Source organism: Symphalangus syndactylus, chromosome 6 (assembly GCF_028878055.3).
Source record: "Symphalangus syndactylus isolate Jambi chromosome 6, NHGRI_mSymSyn1-v2.1_pri, whole genome shotgun sequence".
Classification (NCBI taxonomy): Eukaryota; Metazoa; Chordata; class Mammalia; order Primates; family Hylobatidae; genus Symphalangus; species Symphalangus syndactylus.
The window spans coordinates 56,038,572-56,056,386 of record NC_072428.2 but is presented as its reverse complement, the minus strand read 5'-3'; the positions used below and the strand labels follow the sequence as shown (position 1 = coordinate 56,056,386).

At 53.4% G+C, this 17,815-nt stretch overlaps 1 protein-coding gene across 4 annotated transcripts in view; it reads left to right on the top strand.

Annotated features, from left to right (window-relative positions):
- GDPD5 (glycerophosphodiester phosphodiesterase domain containing 5) overlaps positions 1-17,815 on the top strand; it is a 94,426-nt gene that overhangs the window by 29,585 nt on the left and 47,026 nt on the right. For all 4 annotated transcript variants that reach the window (XM_055282972.2, XM_055282971.2, XM_055282969.2 and 1 more), the window contains exon 2: positions 10,114-10,197. The gene's annotated coding sequence lies outside the window, so the exon portion shown is untranslated. The remainder of the gene's footprint in view (positions 1-10,113; positions 10,198-17,815) is intronic.

Here is a 17,815-nt window from a genome sequence, read left to right as displayed (position 1 = left end):
CTTGTCCTCATACAGAGAGTATGTCCAGCCCTTGTAAATGTTGGGCAGTATTACAATAGATGGGCCCTCGGCACTGTGCCAGGCTGAGCAGGAAACATGAGGGAGATGGGGTCTGGCCCCTGTTACAGCCACTGCACACTGTACAGTTTACACAGTCCTATCATGTGCTGCTCACTGGTTCTCCCTGTCATTCCAAGAGGGGATCTGGGCAGGTCCCAGTATCCCCATATGACATAGGAAGATGTTGACCTGCCTTCCAGTGGCCAAACTAGGAATAAAAGCCAGGTCTCCTGCTCACTCTTCTGCTCCCCCACCTCCCGAACTTGCTTCCTGCTCTCTGGAAGCTCTTTGTGAAAGATGCTAGGAAGGGCAGTGGGCAAGGAATGTGGAGACTTGCCAGCCCAGGTGTCAGGGCCTGAGGGTAACTTGTGGTGGCTTTAGCCCAAAGTGGGTTACTGTGGCTAGTAGGTCCAGAGTAAGGGGGCAAGAGGAGAGGTGCAGGAGGGGGACTGAGTGGGGGTGCAGAGGAGGAGGAAAATAGCTGTGGGCTACAGGTCACCATGACCACTGCCCAGCTGGATGGCGCGGGGCTACTAGCCTGGTGCAGCAGAGGCCGCTGGGCCCTCCCAGCCTAGCCGGCTCCCTTTCCAAGGGGATGGCGTAACAAGAACTGGGGATGGAAGACCCTGGGCACCCTGGCTCCCCTGCAAGGTGCTGTTGGAGCTGAAGGGACTTTAAGGAGTACAGGGTCTGTGGGAGAGGCCAGTCAAGTTGTGGTCACTGCCCCTGAGGAAATTTGAGTGCTTACTGCCCTGGAAATACAGCCCCATGCACAAGGCATAAGCATAAGGACCTTCCATGTGGAAAGCACTTGTAAAAGGCAAACTGGGGAAGGCAGGGCTGGCTGGCAGACAAGCAGTTGCTCACAGATGTGAAGTCACCAGCACAGGGGGCCTAGGCCCCACAACATGAGAGGTGGTGGGTGGGCAGTGGACAGGCCTCTCCTAAATTTGGAGAACTGAGAGCAAAAATACAAATAGAGATCCATGTATCTTTGTCAGATATTTGAAGGTTGTAAAGCAAGCCAGGAGACTGTTAAATAAAATAGATTTGATTTTCCCTCCTTCCCTCCTTGACAAATATACCTTCACGATGTACATTGAAATATGTACATTGTGTACATATTTACATTGTGTAAAGTTTAGTTTTATTTGACTGCAAGTGATAAAATATCAAGAATGTCTGAATTTAATTATTGCACATCTCTGAGTATATTGTTGTTAAGCTGATGATGTTCAGATATAAATAGTAAGACTTAACAATTCTTTTTTTTTCTTTTTTTTGAGACAGAGTCTCACTCTGTCACCCAGGCTGGAGTGCAGTGTGGCGCGATCTCAGCTCACTGCAACCTCCGCTTCCCAGGTTCAAGTGATTCTCCTTCCTCAGCCTCCTGAGTAGCTAGGATTATATTGAATATATATTCAAATTATATATATATATGTATATAATTAAATTCAGACATATATATAGTGTGTGTGTGTGTGTGACAGAGTGACATCTCTGTCACTCAGGCTGAAGTGCAGTGGGTGTGATCTTGGCTCACTGCAACCTCTGCCTTCCAGGTTCAAGCGACTCTCCTGGCTCAACCTCCCAAGTAGCTGAGACTACAGGCACGTGCCATCACACCCAGCTAATTTTTTGCATTTTTAGTAGAGACGGGGGTTCATCATGTTAGCCAGGATGGTCTCGATCTCCTGACCTTGTGATCTGCCCGCCTCGGTCTCCCAAAGTGCTGGGATTACAGACGTGAGCCACCGTGTCCAGCCTGTATGTATATATTTTTGTTGTTGTTGTTGAGATGGAGTCTCACTCTGTTGCCCAGGCTGGAGTGCAGTGGCATGATGGTAGTGCACTGCAACCTCTGCCTCCCTGATTCAAGCGATTCTCCTGCCTCAGCCTCCTGAATAGCTGGGATTACAGGCACATGCCACCACGCCCAGCTATTTTTTTTATGTTTAGTAGAGATGGGGTTTCACCATGTTGGCCAGGCTGGTCTCGAACTCCTGACCTCAGGTGATCTGCCTGCCTCGGCCCTCGAAGTGCTGGGATTACAAGCGTGAGCCACCGTATCTGGCCATCAAATTTTATATACTTTAAATACAATCACATTTTACTTTTAGTCTTTTAGATTATTGCCATCAACAGAACACAAGTGATGAAAATCTTGATTATAACAATTTAATTAGTGATCTTGCTAAAGTAAAGATTTTATGGAATAAATAAAAATGAACTGTGGCCACATGCAGTGGCTTACACCTGTAATCTCAGCACTGAGGCTGAGGCAGGCAGATCACTTGAGGTCAGGAGTTCGAGACCAGCCTGGCCAACATGGTGAAACCCCATCTCTTCTAAAAATATAAAAAGAGTTGGGCGTGGTGGCACATGCCTGTCATCCCAGCTACTTGGGAGGCTGAGGCAGGAAAATAACTTGACCTGGGAGGCGGAGGTTTCAGTGAATCAAGATCTTACCACTGCACCCCAGCCTTCCAGCCTGGGTGGCAGAGCGAGACTCTGTCTCAAAAAAAAATAGTAAACGAATGTAAATATAAACATAGGAAAATTTATTTTATGTTTTCAAGAGTGTTTTTATTCCATAAAATCATCTATTAAAATTAAAACAATACCCATCACAATTAATGAAGATTAGATTTTTAAATAAAATCTTTAAATAGACATGAAATATTAATTCAATTTTTGAAAATTTTATAGAAATGAAACTATTCACAGTTCTAGTATTCAATGTCCATCTAGTTGCAAATTTAAAGAATTAATACCAGACTTCATGTTACATTAATGTGAGTAATGTGAGTTGCAGAATATTGTAAGATGTTCCTCAGCCACCATGTGCATTTTTGTGCATATCACACTAATTCATGAGTACTTTTAGAACCACAAATTGGAGCAGGAAGAAATGCCAAAATAAGGGATGCACAGCAAGACCGGAATAGAGATGCTTGCTTATGCAAGAAACTGGTGCTCACTGCTGTCTGGGAGGAAGGCTTTGATAAGCTAACTTGTCTCCCTCTTATATATTTTTGCCACTCAGGCCCCCCCTGCTGCACTCCTCCCCCAAGCAGCATCCATCTCCCTCCTCAGCAGCAACACGACCCATAGACCTTCACAGTATCTTAACAGAATCACCTTTTGTTCTTCAAGTTCAAGAAATGGAGAGGCCTGGCATGGTAGCACGCCCATAGTCCCAGCTACTCGGGAGGCTGAGGTGGGAGGGTTGCTTGAGCCCAGGAGTTCAAGCCTGTAGTATGCCATGATTTGCCTGAGAATAGCCACTGCACTCCAGCCTGGGCAGCATAGTGAGACCCAGTCCCTAACTCATGCCTTAAGAAAAAAAAAAAAAAAAACAGAGAAGAGTTTAACTAGGGCCTTAGAGGTGTTAGTCAGGAGTGAATGTTTAGGATTACAGGTCACATGAGTGTAACGTGACAGAGGCTCCTGTGTACTCTAATGAATTTATTTGTGAGTGTGTGTGTGTGTGTGATGTGTGGGGGCCCCTTTTCCCTGTCTAAGGGTGTTCGGGGGGTGGGTCTTCTTGCCAATAAAGGGTTCTCTATCATACAATGAACAATAGATAGATAGATATTACACTGTAGCTAGAGTTTTATATCTAGGTATCTTAATTCACTCGTTCATTTCACTCATGTGCATTTGTTCATCCATTTAAAACCCTATATTTGTAAGGTGCAGTGGCTTATACCTGTAATCCCAGCACTTTGGGAGGCCAAGGTGGGTGGATCATCTGAGGTCAGAAGTTCAAGACCAGCCTGGCCAACATGGTGAAACCCTGTCTCTACTAAAAATACAAAAATTAGCTGGGTGTGGTGTGTGTCTGTAATCGCAGCTACTTGGGAGGCTGAGGCAAGAGAATCGCTTGAACCTGAGAGGCGGAGGTTGCAGCAAGCCGAGATTGCACCATTGCATTCTAACCTGGGCAACAAGAGCGAAACTCCGTCTCAAAAATAAAATAAAACCCTATATTCACTTGCTCCAACCCTTCATTTCATGTAGACTACCAGGTTATAGCAGTCTTTTAGTGCAGTCCATGATCCTATGAATGAGGATCAGAGAGGGTACTGATGTACCTAAGACACACAGCCAGTCCACAGCAGAAAAGTCCTCAGGCCAGGCAGCAAAAAGTGGAGGGTGAGTTCCAAGTTTGAATGTCAGGTAGAATCTGAATAGATGTTGCTGTGTCCCAATCAGCTTCCCTTCCTTCACCAGCTTCCACTACTAAGCCATCTGCTCCAGGGCACTGGGGGATACTGCAGGGGGTTTCTGCTTGAAGAGCCACTTCCTGTTTGGGGCCAAGCACTTCCTTCAAGTGACTCACAGGCTCCCATTGGCCCCGTGCTGGGAAGGCAAGGTGGGGGTGGAGCCAGACCCTGGCATGTCACCCTCTACCTGAGACCCCAGCTGGGTGACCTGACACAGGGCAGTGGGCACAGGCTGGAGGTAGGAGGAGGGGAATGGCAGGAGGATATGAGACCATTCTGCCTCACTCAGCCTGATGGGCAGGACGGAGAGAGGACAGAGTGGGGATGGGGGCGGACTCCACGTCCAGCCAACCCCACAGGTAGTTTCCAGGGCAGCCGTGGGCCCAGGTAAGGCTGACAGCAGAGCTGAGAGCCCTGGGGAGACTCTGCGGTACTTTCCTTCCTGACAGGCAGTAAGGTGTGGTGGAAGGAGCACTGGGATGGAGTTATGGACTTGTGTTTCTCACGCCAACTTTCTGGTGGTCATTTCAGTTTTCTGTCCCTCTCTGGGCCTCAATATCCATGTCTATCTGATGTGGGGAGGGGCTTGATGGCTGTGACATTTTGTGCAGCTTGTAGGTTTGAGCTTGAATTCTGGCTCTGCCGCCTTGCTGAGTGTGTTCACTTCTCAGAACCTCCATTTCAAAATCTGAAATAATAGTCACTTTAAGTGTTTTACATATGGTAACTAATTAAATCCCCACATTGACCCTATGGGGTAGATTTTATTAGTAGTAGTATTTTATACCTAAGGAGATTGAGGCACAGAAAGGTTAAGTAATTTGCCCAAGGTCACACAGTAAGAGCCAAGATTCTAACTTGTGTAGTTCGATTCCAGGTCCCATGCTGTTTTTTTTTTTTTTTTTTTTTACCTTCTTTTCTTTTTTTTTTTTTTATTAAATTTTTTTGCATACAAAAACAATAAACATTTTCTAAAAATACATACAAACAAAAAGATGCATATCAAACATATTAGGAAGGTTGCACATGGGAAGTCGGGGAATAGAAATGGGAGTGGGAGTTAAAATAAATGAGAGAGGGACTTTATATGGATCAGTGATAATAACTCAATCCTCTATTTGACAAAGAAGAGGGAGAAGGAAGAGGAAGAAAAAGAAAGTGGGATAAAGGATCAGAAAGGGAGGAAAATAGAAAAAATTAGAGTATGACTCCAGGGTAGACCTGTTTTGTTGTCATTGAGTTGGTTGGTTGGTTTGTCTGTTGTATTCTTCATGTTTCGCCAAGTTGGCCAGACTGGTCTCGAACTCCTAGCCCGAAGTGATCAACCCGCCTCGCCCCCCAGAGTGCCGGGACCACAGGCGTGAGCCACCACGTCCAGCCCCCACATTGCTTCTGGCCTCCGTGGTAGACCTCCCAGACGGAGCGGCCAGGCAGAGGAGCTCCTCACTTCTACCCAGACACGGGGCGGCCGGGCAGAGGGGCTCCTCACTTCCCAGACGGGGCGGCCAGGCAGAGACGCTCCTCACTTCTTCCCAGACGATAGGTGGCCGGGCAGAGGCGCTCCTCACTTCCCAGACGATGGGCGGTCGGACAGAGGCGCTCCCCACTTCCCAGACGATGGGTGGCCGGGCAGAGGCGCTCCTCACTTCCCAGACGATGGGCGGCCGGGCAGAGGCGCTCCTCACCACCCAGACGATGGGTGTCCGGGCAGAGGCACTCCTCACTTCCCAGATGGGGCAGCCGGGCAGAGGCGCTCCTCACTTTCCAGACGATGGGTGGCCGGGCAGAGGCGCTCCTCACTTCCCAGACGATGGGTGGCCGGGCAGAGGCGCTCCTCACCTCCCAGACGATGGATGGCCGGGCAGAGGCGCTCCTCACCTCCCAGACGGGGCGGCCGGGCAGAGGCGCTCCTCATTTCTTCCCGGACGGGGCGGCCGGGCAGAGGCGCTCCTCACTTCCCAGACGGGGCGTCCGGGCACAGGCGCTCCTCACTTCTTCCCGGACGGGGCAGCCGGGCAGAGGCGCTCCTCACTTCCTCCCGGACGGGGCGGCCGGGCAGAGGCGCTCCTCACTTCCTCCCGGACGGGGCGGCCGGGCAGAGGCGCTCCTCACCTCCCAGACGATGGGAGGCCGGGCAGAGGCACTCCTCACTTCCCAGACGATGGGTGGCCGGGCAGAGGCACTCCTCACTTCCCAGATGGGGCAGCCGGGCAGAGGCGCTCCTCACTTTCCAGACGATGGGTGGCCGGGCAGAGGCGCTCCTCACCTCCCAGACGATGGGTGGCCGGGCAGAGGCGCTCCTCACCTCCCAGACGGGGCGGCCAGGCAGAGGCGCTCCTCACTTCTTCCCGACGGGGCGGCCGGGCAGAGGCGCTCCTCACTTCCCAGACGGTGGGTGGCCGGGCAGAGGCGCTCCTCACTTCCCAGACGATGGGTGGCTGTGCAGAGGCGCTCCTCACTTCTTCCCGGATGGGGCGCCCGGGCAGAGGCGCTCCTCATTTCTTCCCGGACGGGGCGGCCGGGCAGAGGCGCTCCTCACTTCCCAGACGGGGCGGCCGGGCAGAGGCGCTCCTCACTTCGTCCCAGACGGGGCGGCCGGGCAGAGGCGCTCCTCACTTCTTCCCGGACGGGGCGGCCGGGCAGAGGCGCTCCTCACTTCCTCCCGGACGGGGCGGCCGGGCAGAGGCGCTCCTCACCTCCCAGACGATGGGAGGCCGGGCAGAGGCGCTCCTCACTTCCCAGAGGATGGGTGGCCGGGCAGAGGCGCTCCTCACTTCCCAGACGGGGCGGCCGGGCAGAGGCGCTCCTCACTTCCCAGACAGGGTGGCGGGGCAGAGGCGCTCCTCACTTCCCAGACGCTGGGTGGCCGGGTAGAGGCGCTCCTCACTTCCCAGACGATGGGTGGCCGGGCAGAGGTGCTCCTCACTTCCCAGACGGTGGGTGGCCAGGCAGAGGCGCTCCTCACTTCCCAGACGGTGGGTGGCCGGGCAGAGGCGCTCCTCACTTCCCAGACGGGGCGGCCGGGCAGAGGCGCTCCTCACTTCCCAGACGGTGGGTGGCCGGGCAGAGGCGCTCCTCACTTCCCAGACGATGGGTGGCCCGGCAGAGGCGCTCCTCACTTCTTCCCGGATGGGGCGGCCGGGCAGAGGCACTCCTCACTTCTTCCCGGATGGGGCGCCCGGGCAGAGGCGCTCCTCATTTCTTCCCGGACGGGGCAGCCGGGCAGAGGCGCTCCTCACTTCCCAGACAGGGCGGCTGGGCAGAGGCGCTCCTCACTTCTTCCCGGACGGGGCGGCCGGGCAGAGGCGCTCCTCACTTCTTCCCGGACGGGGCGGCCGGGCAGAGGCGCTCCTCATTTCTTCCCGGACGGGGCGGCCGGGCAGAGGCGCTCCTCACTTCCCAGACGGGGCGGCCGGGCAGAGGCGCTCCTCACTTCTTCCCGGACGGGGCGGCCGGGCAGAGGCGCTCCTCACTTCTTCCCGGACGGGGCGGCCGGGCAGAGGCGCTCCTCACTTCCCAGACGGGGCGGCCGGGCAGAGGCGCTCCTCACTTCTTCCCGGACGGGGCGGCCGGGCAGAGGCGCTCCTCACTTCTTCCCGGACGGGGCGGCCGGGCAGAGGCGCTCCTCATTTCTTCCCGGACGGGGCGCCCAAGCAGAGGCGCTCCTCACTTCTTCCCGGGCGGGGCGGCCGGGCAGAGGCGCTCCTCACCTCCCAGACGATGGGAGGCCGGGCAGAGGCGCTCCTCACTTCCCAGACGATGGGCGGCCGGGCAGAGGCGCTCCTCACCACCCAGACGATGGGTGTCCAGGCAGAGGCACTCCTCACTTCCCAGACGGGGCAGCCGGGCAGAGGCGCTCCTCGCTTCCCAGACGGTGGGTGGCCGGGCAGAGGCGCTCCTCACTTCCCAGACGGTGGGTGGCCGGGCAGAGGCGCTCCTCACTTCCCAGACGGGGCGGCCGGGCAGAGGCGCTCCTCACTTCCCAGACGGGGCGGCCGGGCAGAGGTGCTCCTCACCTCCCAGACGGGGCGGCCGGGCAGAGGCGCTCCCCACCTTCCAGATGGGGCGGCGGCCGGGCAGGGGCTGCAATCCCAGCACCCTGGCAGGCCAAGGCAGGCGGCTGGGGGGTAGAGGCTGCCGCGAGGCCAGACCACGCCACCGCCCTCCAGCCCGGGCAACACCGAGCACTGGGTGAGCGAGACTCCGTCTGTAGTCCCAGTACCTCGGGAGGCTGAGGCGGGCAGAGCACTCGGCGTCAGGAGCTGGCGACCAGCGTAGCCAAGATGGCGAACGCGTGCCTGCATCCAAAGGAGAAAAGGCAGGCAGCGTTGGCGGGCGCCGGCAGTCCCAGGCAGTCCGCGGCGCGGGCAGCAGCAAGCCGAGTAGATTGTAGCCTGGGCCAGAGAGGGGAAAGAAAGAAAGAAAGAAAGAAAGGAAGAAAGGAAGGAAGGAGGGAAGGAAGGAAGAAGGAAGGAAGGAAGGAAGGAAGGAAGGAAGGAAGGAAGGAAGGAAGGAAGGCAGGCAGGCCCTATGCTCTTGACTCATTGTGGCCTTGCTACTGAAATTGTGGTCCAGGGACCTGCAGCATCAGCATCACCTGGGAGCTTATCAGAAATGCAGAATCTCAGGCCCCAGCCTAGATTTAACTGAGTCAGACTGCATTTTAACAAGTTCCCTAGGTTTCCAAGTTCCAAGGCCCCAGGAAATATAAATAGACCATGGCTTCTCAAACATTAAAGTTTAGAGGAGAAGCCACTGGTCTATTTATATTTCCTCTGCCACTTAGGCCTTAGGATCATTGTAGGGAGTAGAGGAAATAAATATGTTTTATAAACTGTAAAGTGCTGTACATTCAGGGCACTGTGAGAAACCTGGGGACTGGAGGTGCAGAGGGGCAGGCCTGGGAGTGTCTCAAGTGCTGGTCTCTCGGTGGCTGTCATTTCCGAGCTGTCTCTGAGTCCAGCTCTGTCCACCTCTGGTTCACACACAGAGGTGTGTGTTTGGTTGTATGTTTCTTGCTGGTGTGTGGCTCTAGAATCCAGTTGGGTTGGGGAGAGTTGTTATATTGGCACCAGGAGGCTCAGGTCCCAGCCCTGGCTCTGCCTCTATGTGACGCAGGTAGGCCTCCATCCTTGCAGCCTTAGTGTCCCTAGTAGACAAGGTGTTAGCATCCTCTGAAGCCTGAAATGCTGGCCTGCAGTCTCCTCCTCACCTCTCCTGGCCCCTCTGCTTCCCGTGGCCTGTCGGTACCATCTCTTTTCCCAGTTCCTGGATGGGGGGTTGCCCTGCTAGCTGCAGGAGCTGGCAATGGGGGAGGTGGTGCATGAGTCAGAGCTCAGGCATGTAATTGTGGTGCCCCAGATCCCACCTCCGGGCTACCGTCCTTCCCTTAGCTGCTGCTTTAGAAGAACAGCTGGTTTGGCAGCTACCTTAGAGAAGCAGGTCTCTGGGCAGCGTGAAAGGCCCTCTGCCCCCAGGGTGGCTGGGCTTTGGATCCTGGGTCCGTGGGTCCTGGAGGGGCAGGAGTGGTTCGGGAAACAGGTTATCTGGGTCTGGGCCTGGGACTGGTTTGTGGGCAGCATGCGTGGAGGTGGATTGCATGTGCCTGGTTTCATGGCTGGGGATTAGATCACGTATGTCCTGTCAGCCCATCCACCAGCTTTGTGGCTTCTCCAGGGCAGGGACTCGGTGTCACCCATCACTGGGCCCCACACCCAGCACAGGGAGGGAACAGGATGGGTGCTCACTAAGGGTCAAGTGGGACAGTAGAAGGCAGGATGGACTGATGAATGAACTCACTGGATTTATCCCCTTGTCCTCTCAGCTCTCCCAGTGAAGTGATATCACCGCCTCTGTGGACAAGATACCTCCAGGAGCCCAGCTCACAGCCACTGGTACCTTCTTCCAGGTAAAGACAAAAGGAGGGAGGGAAAAAGGAGTTCAAGACAGGCTGCAGAGGGCAGCTGACTGGGTTCTTACACAATGTCCACCTCCCCCATGGGGGCAGCACTCTACAGTTTATGAAAAAGGCATAAATGGGATTATTGTCCCATTTTATGGACAGGAAAAAACTGAAGCTCTGAGTAGACTTGTCTCTTCCTTAGTACAGCATTCCAGATACTTGTCTGAGAGCCCATGAGGCTGATGCCATGGTTATCCCCACTTTATAGATAAGGAAGCTGAGGTATAAAGGCATTTAGAAACTTGCTCCATTAAATACATGGTAGAGCTGGGTTTCAAACCCAGGAAGGTCACTGGGCACAGTGGCACGCACCTGTAGTCCCAGCTACTTGGGAGGCTGAGGCAGGAAGATTGCTTGAGCCCAGGAGTTCGAGCTGCAGTGAGCTATGATTGTGCCACTACACTCCAGCCTGGGTGACAGAGTGAGACTGCGTCTCTAAAAAAAAAATTAAATGAAAACCCAGGCAGGCTGACCTCTTCACAAACCCTGTGTGATTTACTGCCTCTCAAGAGCCCAGCATTAAACTAAGTTTCCTTAACCTCCAATCTGAGGGTTGAATGGGCTTCCAACTCTAGAGAAGATTTATATTTTAAAAGAGAATCCTAGAGAAAGTGATGCTTCCTCCAAAGGAATGAATGACAAATAGTGGATTTGGAGGCCTTATATCATGAAATTGGCATGAACATTCAAGGTGGGCCAGCCAGCTCCTGGGACTTTCATCTTCAGCATTCGAGCAAGCTTGGTTTTCATTGGTCACCAAGGTGAAACCTGGACATTTGAAGGAAGGGAGGAAAAGTTTAGGCCCCAGGTTCTCGGACCTGCCTGGAAGCAGAGAGACTGCTGCTCTTCGCAGAAGGCTGTGAAGAGTAGTGATGTTCATGACAGTGATGAAATTAGTATCCTGTGCTAGATCTGAGGTCCTTACACTAGATGTGGTATAGAAATGTGCAAATGGATATCAGAGGTTTAAGAAAAATTTGTGAGAGAAAAGTACCTAATTGAGTCTTTTTTTTTTTAGTAACTTAATTTTTTTTCTGTAAATTGGGAAAAGGCTAATTATTATTCAGAGGCAGAATTCAGGCTTTCAGAAGTGGCTCTGCAGTTGTGTGGTGTAAGATGCTTTGATTGGTTCTTTTTTTCCTTCCATCTCGCATTTAACCAGCTTTTTGACTGACAACTAAATAGGTACCTCCTTGGTGCCAGGCCCAGTGCAGGGGACATAGGTCCCCTATACAGTGACTCTTCTAGCAAGGACAGGGCCTGGCATATCTTGTGTCCCCATCACCAGGTGTGGGGCTGCAGACACCGTAGGTCTTCAGAAAAGCTTGGCCAAGTGGATCAGAAGTCTGAACCTGGGGAAGCTCTCAGTCTGGTGGGCGAGGCAGCCACGGAAGCAGATAATTACAGCACCCTGAGGCCTGTGATCATTCTCAGGAGCTCTGCCAGATGATGTGAACACAAAAAGGAGGAGGCAGTGGGCTTTTGTTGGGGGGAATTAGCCCAAGCTTTGCACAGGGTCTGTTTGTTAAGATGGATGGGATTTGGATTGGGATTTGGGGAGGGCTTTCCTGGCAGAGGGCCCAACCTGAGTGAAGGCATGGAGGTGGGAAAGCTGGGTAGGTGGTGTCTTTGGAGCACAGTGGTACAAGGAGGGGCAGGAGAGGACAGAGGCAAGATTGCTCTGTACAAGTCTCCACTGTACTCACTTTCCTCCTCCTCCTCCCCCTTTCATTTACTTGGTGTGCCCCACTTTCCCACTCCCCTCTCCCTGAGACTTAGGAAGAGCCATCAGAAAAAGCCAGCCTGGCCCCTGCAGCTGAACCACTGGGCTCCTGGAAGGGGCTTGCACAAGTCAAACTGAGGGTGGGGGATGCTGAAAGTCTCTACTACCCCTGAGTAGTAGTCCCGGGGCCCTTCACTGGCTCTGCCTTCTCCCCGGGGAGCCTGTCAGTGTCACTGGGGGAGAAGGGGGTGAGGGCAGGATCTCTTCTTAGGATGGCCTTCCTGCAGTCCTGGTGGCTTGGAGAAAACTATTCAGCCCTCCAGGGAGGGAGGGGCCTGTCACTAGGAGTATGCGAGTCTAGGGAAGCTACTGGCCAGTCTGGAGAGGCTGGAGAACCACCAGTAAGAGCAGCACAGGGGATTTCTGAATGGAAGGAGAGGCTGGATGGAGTGCCTCCAGGACTTTAGTGCTGATGTTTTGTGACTTAGCAGTCTGAAATCCAGGGATAATTTGAAGATACCAGTTGAAATATTCAATGAGGATTCCATGACACTGTGAGTCTTGGGTGAAGTGATTCTAGAGGTCCAATTTGGGGCATTTGGAGCCTGAGATTTTGAGTTCTGAGATGCTAAGCTGTGCCCTCTGGGCAAGGCCAGGTCACTTTTGGTGACTACTCAGCCCAAGCTCATAGCCCTGACCTGGGAAAGAGAAGTCCTTTCTGTACCAAGAGAACCCAAGGCCCCTGGGCAGGCTCCTGAGCTGGGGAAGAGCTAGTCTACCTTCACCTCTGGGCCCTGCCAGCCTCCTCCCGAGAGGAATGGCAATCAGAGGTCTCTTGGGACAGAAGTGTTGGGTAAACAGGAGGCCCTGGCATCACCGTGGAAAGAGATTAATAGTGACCTTAATTATGGCATGATTGATTCTTGGAGGCTCTGGCTGAGCCCCAGCCTCGGCCACTGAGTAACATTTCCCCAGAGAATGAGGAGTCTTGCAGGGCCTGGGTGGCACAGGCCCCACCTGCCTCTTTACCTCAAAGCCTCTCTCCCTGCCTCCTTCCAGGCACCTCCACCCCAAGCCTCTCCCCACTGGCAGCTGCCCCTGTGACTTAGAATTCCTTCCTGCCCCTAGGTCTGGTTACCTTCTCTGCAGATTCCATTAGAATCTAGGGCTTTCTCTGAGGCCCAGAGAGGTGGAGCGACTTCCCCAAGGCTGTACAGTGAGTTGGTGGCAGCCGGGATCTCTCCGTTCAAGCCATCGAATGAGGCTATGCAATGGAAAATAGACTGAGTCGTGAGCACCCCAGAAAAGCTACCTGCAGGAGGCTGGGGCTGGAGAGCACAGGGCAGGGCTGGGGATGGATGGGTTCCACATTTCACTGGCTGGGCTTTTTCCAGAATCTTTCCTGTCTCCCCCACCTCCAGCCCTCACCCTGGGGCCAGAGATTTGTTTTGTAGGTTTGGGTTTGCTTGTTTTGTTTTGGGAAACGGTCCACTTGATGAGCTGTTTGGGGTGCCCTCTGCCCTGGGAGAAGCCCCAATCACTGCCCTCCCTGCCACCTAGGCTTTCGCTGTGCTGCCTCCTTACCTAAAATGCCCTTCCTTCTCCCCTTTGTGCTGCAAATCTTTTCTCATTTCTGAATTCTGCATAGATCTCACCATCTCCCGGAAGCCCCTACACAGTGGTCAGGAAACAGATTTGTGGGATCCAGAAGAGATCGTGACACAGTCAGGAAGGGCTTCCTGGAGGAGGGGCTACCTGAGCTGAGATGAGCAGGAGTTTGCCAGGCATTGAGGATAGGTGGAGGGGCTCCAGGGCTAAGGTGGTTTCACAGGCACAGCTGGGTTGGGAGCAGGGATAGATGAAGTGGTGAGGAAGGACCACAGAAAGGCCCTGGTCCTGCTCCAAGGCCATGATCCCGGAGCCCTGTGGAAACAAGTCACCATGGCCCTGCACCTTTCATGCCTGGCATTTTACTGTAAGGGAAGTTTGGGGTCATCACTATTTGTAAGTCATCTAGGCCACAATGTACCTACACCTTGATCCCTATCAAAGATGGTGGAGGCCCTTGGGCAGGGCCAGAACTCTGCCCTGGTGCTCAGGATGACCAGGCGCCTAACCTTGATATGGGCCTTCCTACCACTTTCATCCAAGTTTTGAACTGTGTCCCAGGAGGGTGACTGTCAGGATGCCCAGTGATTAGCCGTGGGAGCAGAGGGGGCTCTTCCCCAGTCAGACCAAGGAGGGATCAGGGATTGGCCTTCCCTTTTCCTCGAGCAGCCCCCTCTCTGCTTTGCTACTGGGGGTGAGGAGAGAGCGGGTAGCTAAAGGGTTTTAGAAGTTGTGTACTGGAAAGGCCCTTGGAGATCAGCCAAGGGTGCTCAAACCCTCCCATGATACAGATGGGAAAACTGAGGCCAGAGGTTTGGGGTGGTCACTCAGCCTGCTGGTGTTCGAGCTCAGCCTCAGACCATCATCCCAGGGCTGGGCTGGGGTTGAGGCCCCGCAAGGGCAGCCACGGCCAAGGAGAAGAGGGGTGTCTCTCCATCTGCATGCTTGCCCCTCTTCCCCAGGGCCCTAGCACAATGCCAAAGGTCGGCCTCCCATCCCCACCAGCCCTGGCACTGTTGGGGGTTTTTCCTTTCCTCCCCAATGTTCCTAGACTCATTCTGCCTATGCTTTCCTGATACCAACCAAAATATTGAGCTTGGCCCTTTGAGGTACAATTTGCAGTTATACAGATGCTGCAGCTGGCATTGACGTGGAAGGTGATAGAAACGTGAACAGGCCCGCCCTGTGGGGCTGCAACCATGGAGAGTCTGGACTTTAGAGTCAACAGCCCTGGGTTCAAATCCTGTCTCCTCCATGATTAGCTGTTTGGCCTTGGGTGAATTACCTAACCTCTTGGGTGCGCGTACACGCATGTGTGTGTGTGTGTGTGTATTTAATACACTTTTTCAAAAGCAGTTTTAGGTTTACAGTAAAATTGATTGGAAAGTACAGAGAGTTTCCATATACCCTCCTCTGCCTTCCCCCTCCCCACAGTCTGGCTTATTCTTTACATCTTATATTAATATGGTACATTTATTACAACTGATGAACTAATATTGGTTAATTATGATTGACTAAAGTCCATGTTTGCGCTATGGTTCCCTCCTCGTGTTGCACACTCTATGGGGTTTGACACATGTCCATCATAACTGTGTCATACAGAAGAGCTTCACTGCCCTCAAAATTCCTTGAGCACCACTTATTTTTCCCTTCCCCCTGAGTCCTTGACAGCCACTGATCTCTTTACTACCTCCATAGTTTTGCCTTTTCTAGAACGTCACTTAGTTGGGATCATACAGTATATAGCTTTCCAGATTGGCTTCTGTCACTTAGCAATATGCTTTCAAGATCTCTGCATTGCTTTTTGTGGCTGGGTAGCTGACTCCTTTTTATCGCCAAATAATATTCCTCATTGTGTGGGATGCACTGCGGTTGGTTTGCTCATTCGTTCAGGCCCATGTTTGCAATCTGTTAAGTAAGACCATTGGCCTTTGCTCAGGAAGGTTGTCAAGGGGAGGGGACGCCTATGCAATGCTCAGCACAGTACCCAGCAATGACCTGGAGTGCCCACACCACCCAGCAGCAAGTGCTAGCACAACAAACAGTAACCATTGTGGCTGGTAGTACTCACACTGTACATATGTGAGCTCAGCCAGTTCTTTTTATTATTATTATTTCTTTTTTTAGAGATGGAGTTCTCACCATGTTGCCCAGGCTGGTCTTGAACTCCTGGCCTCAAGTGATCCTCCTGCCTCGGCTTCCTCAAAGTGCTGGGATTACAGGCCACCACACCTGTCCAGGGACATTTTCACCAGCCCAGAAAGAAACTCCACACCTATTAGCAGTCACTCCGCCTTTCCTCCCCAATCCTCCCAGCCCCTGGCATTCACTGAGCTACTTTCTGTCTCAGTATTTGCCCATTCTGGTCATTTCTTATACATGGAGTCATACAACATGTGGCCTTTTGTGAACTTGGCATGACGTCTTCAAGATTCATGTTGTTGCATGCCTCAATTCCTTTTTATTACAGACCTGAGCACTTCCATATATTACCCCATTTAGTCCTCATTCCCCAGATGGGTAAAGTAAGGCTCAGGGAAGAGGTAGTGACCTGTCCAAGGTCACATAGCAAGTCAGTTGAGGGTGACCAGGCTAGAATCCAGGCACTTCATGATCAGAAAAGGGGCTGAGATCAGTGCAGTGCAGTCTGGGGGGCACAGCCTGGGCCTGGCAGTTCTGGGAGGGAGAAAGGGTAGGGGAGCAGGCAAGTGCGTCCCGGGATGTGAGGATGGGGCAGGACGCCGGAGGTGCACGCCCATCCCCAGCATCCTGCCTCTGCTCCATAGTGCATGTTTACTCCATCTCAGTCATGGACTCTTGCTTTTCCCTGGGCAAGCAGGAGGCTGTGCAAGTACAGGGTAGGGGCCAGGAATTCTGACAGAAAACAGGACTTTGGGCTGGGGAGGGGCCTTGGACATCAGGCTCAGAGGTGAGAGCATTCTCTTGTCCCAGAGCCAGCAGTAGCTCTTGGCAGGGGATTTCTTGGGAACTTGGCTTGTATCAGCAGCCATGGGATGTAGCTTGGAGAAATCGATTGGACCTAAGTAATGCCATTATCCCTGGCAGGAAGGGGAGGGGAGGTGATGGGCTGGTGAGGGATGGTGGAGAGAGTCCTGTCTCAGAGCTTGTCCCGGCTGCTGAGTGTGGTGTGAGCAGCATGCCTCCATTAGCAGAACTTCTGGGCACTTGTCTGAAGTATGGTCCAAGAAGTCCCTAGTGCTTCCTGCTCTTGCTACCCTGTGTTGCTCCCTGGGGACATAGGGTTAACGCAGACCATCCCATGGGGGAGGGAGGCATGGCCATGGTGCTCTCACAGTGTGCCCAGGTAAGAGGGAGGGACATGCCAGGGATATGGGAGGCTGGGGAGACCTCTAACCAAACCGGGCCTCCATGGAGGAGGGAACATCTGACACTTGAAGGATCAGGAGGTATTCACCAGGTGAAGGGAAACAAGGCTGGAAAAGCAGTAGGGGTCAGATCCCGGTCACTGCCTGTTAAGAATTTCAGTCCAGCTGCAGGTAAGAGTTTGGAATGGAGGGATGGGGCTGACAGCAAGGAATCTGGAGGAGTCCCCAGCCAGGGGAGATGAGGCCTTGAACAGGGGAGTGGCTGTGGGGATGGCGAGAAAAGGGCCTTGAGAAAAGGGTGGTAGAGGGCAGTGTGGCTGAACTGCGTCTGCAAGGCCTGGGTGACACCGCTGGAGACATCCAGGAGCTGCTGGCTATCTCGATCAGAGGCAGAGCCTGGGTGGCCTTGGCGGCACCTGGTAACTGAAGCCGTGAGAGTGGACAAGATGGCCGCAGCCAGGAGAGCATACAGAAGAAAGAGAAGAGGTTTGCCTCCCAGAGAATCCGCTACAGTTAGGAACAGGACAAAAATGCACCTTGGGGAGAGGAGACTCTGAGAGCCAGAATCAAGTTAGGAACAGGACAAAAATGCACCTTGGGGAGAGGAGACTCTGAGAGCCAGAATCAGCGAAGTTCTGGGCCGAGGCATGACGCACGCACTTCTACTTCCCTCTTTTCCAGGTTTGAAGTGGAATTTCCATTCCTGGGTGGGTTGTAATGTACAGTCGTGGGGACAGGGGAGGGGCAGGCAGAGGACATGTGGGAATTAGTCCTAGGGGCAGGGGAGTCCCGGGAAAGGAGTGTGAAGGCAGGGGAACCTGGGGTGGGCTCCCACGTGCATTTCAGGATGTCCACCTGTTGTACCTCTGCATTGCAGTACCTCCTG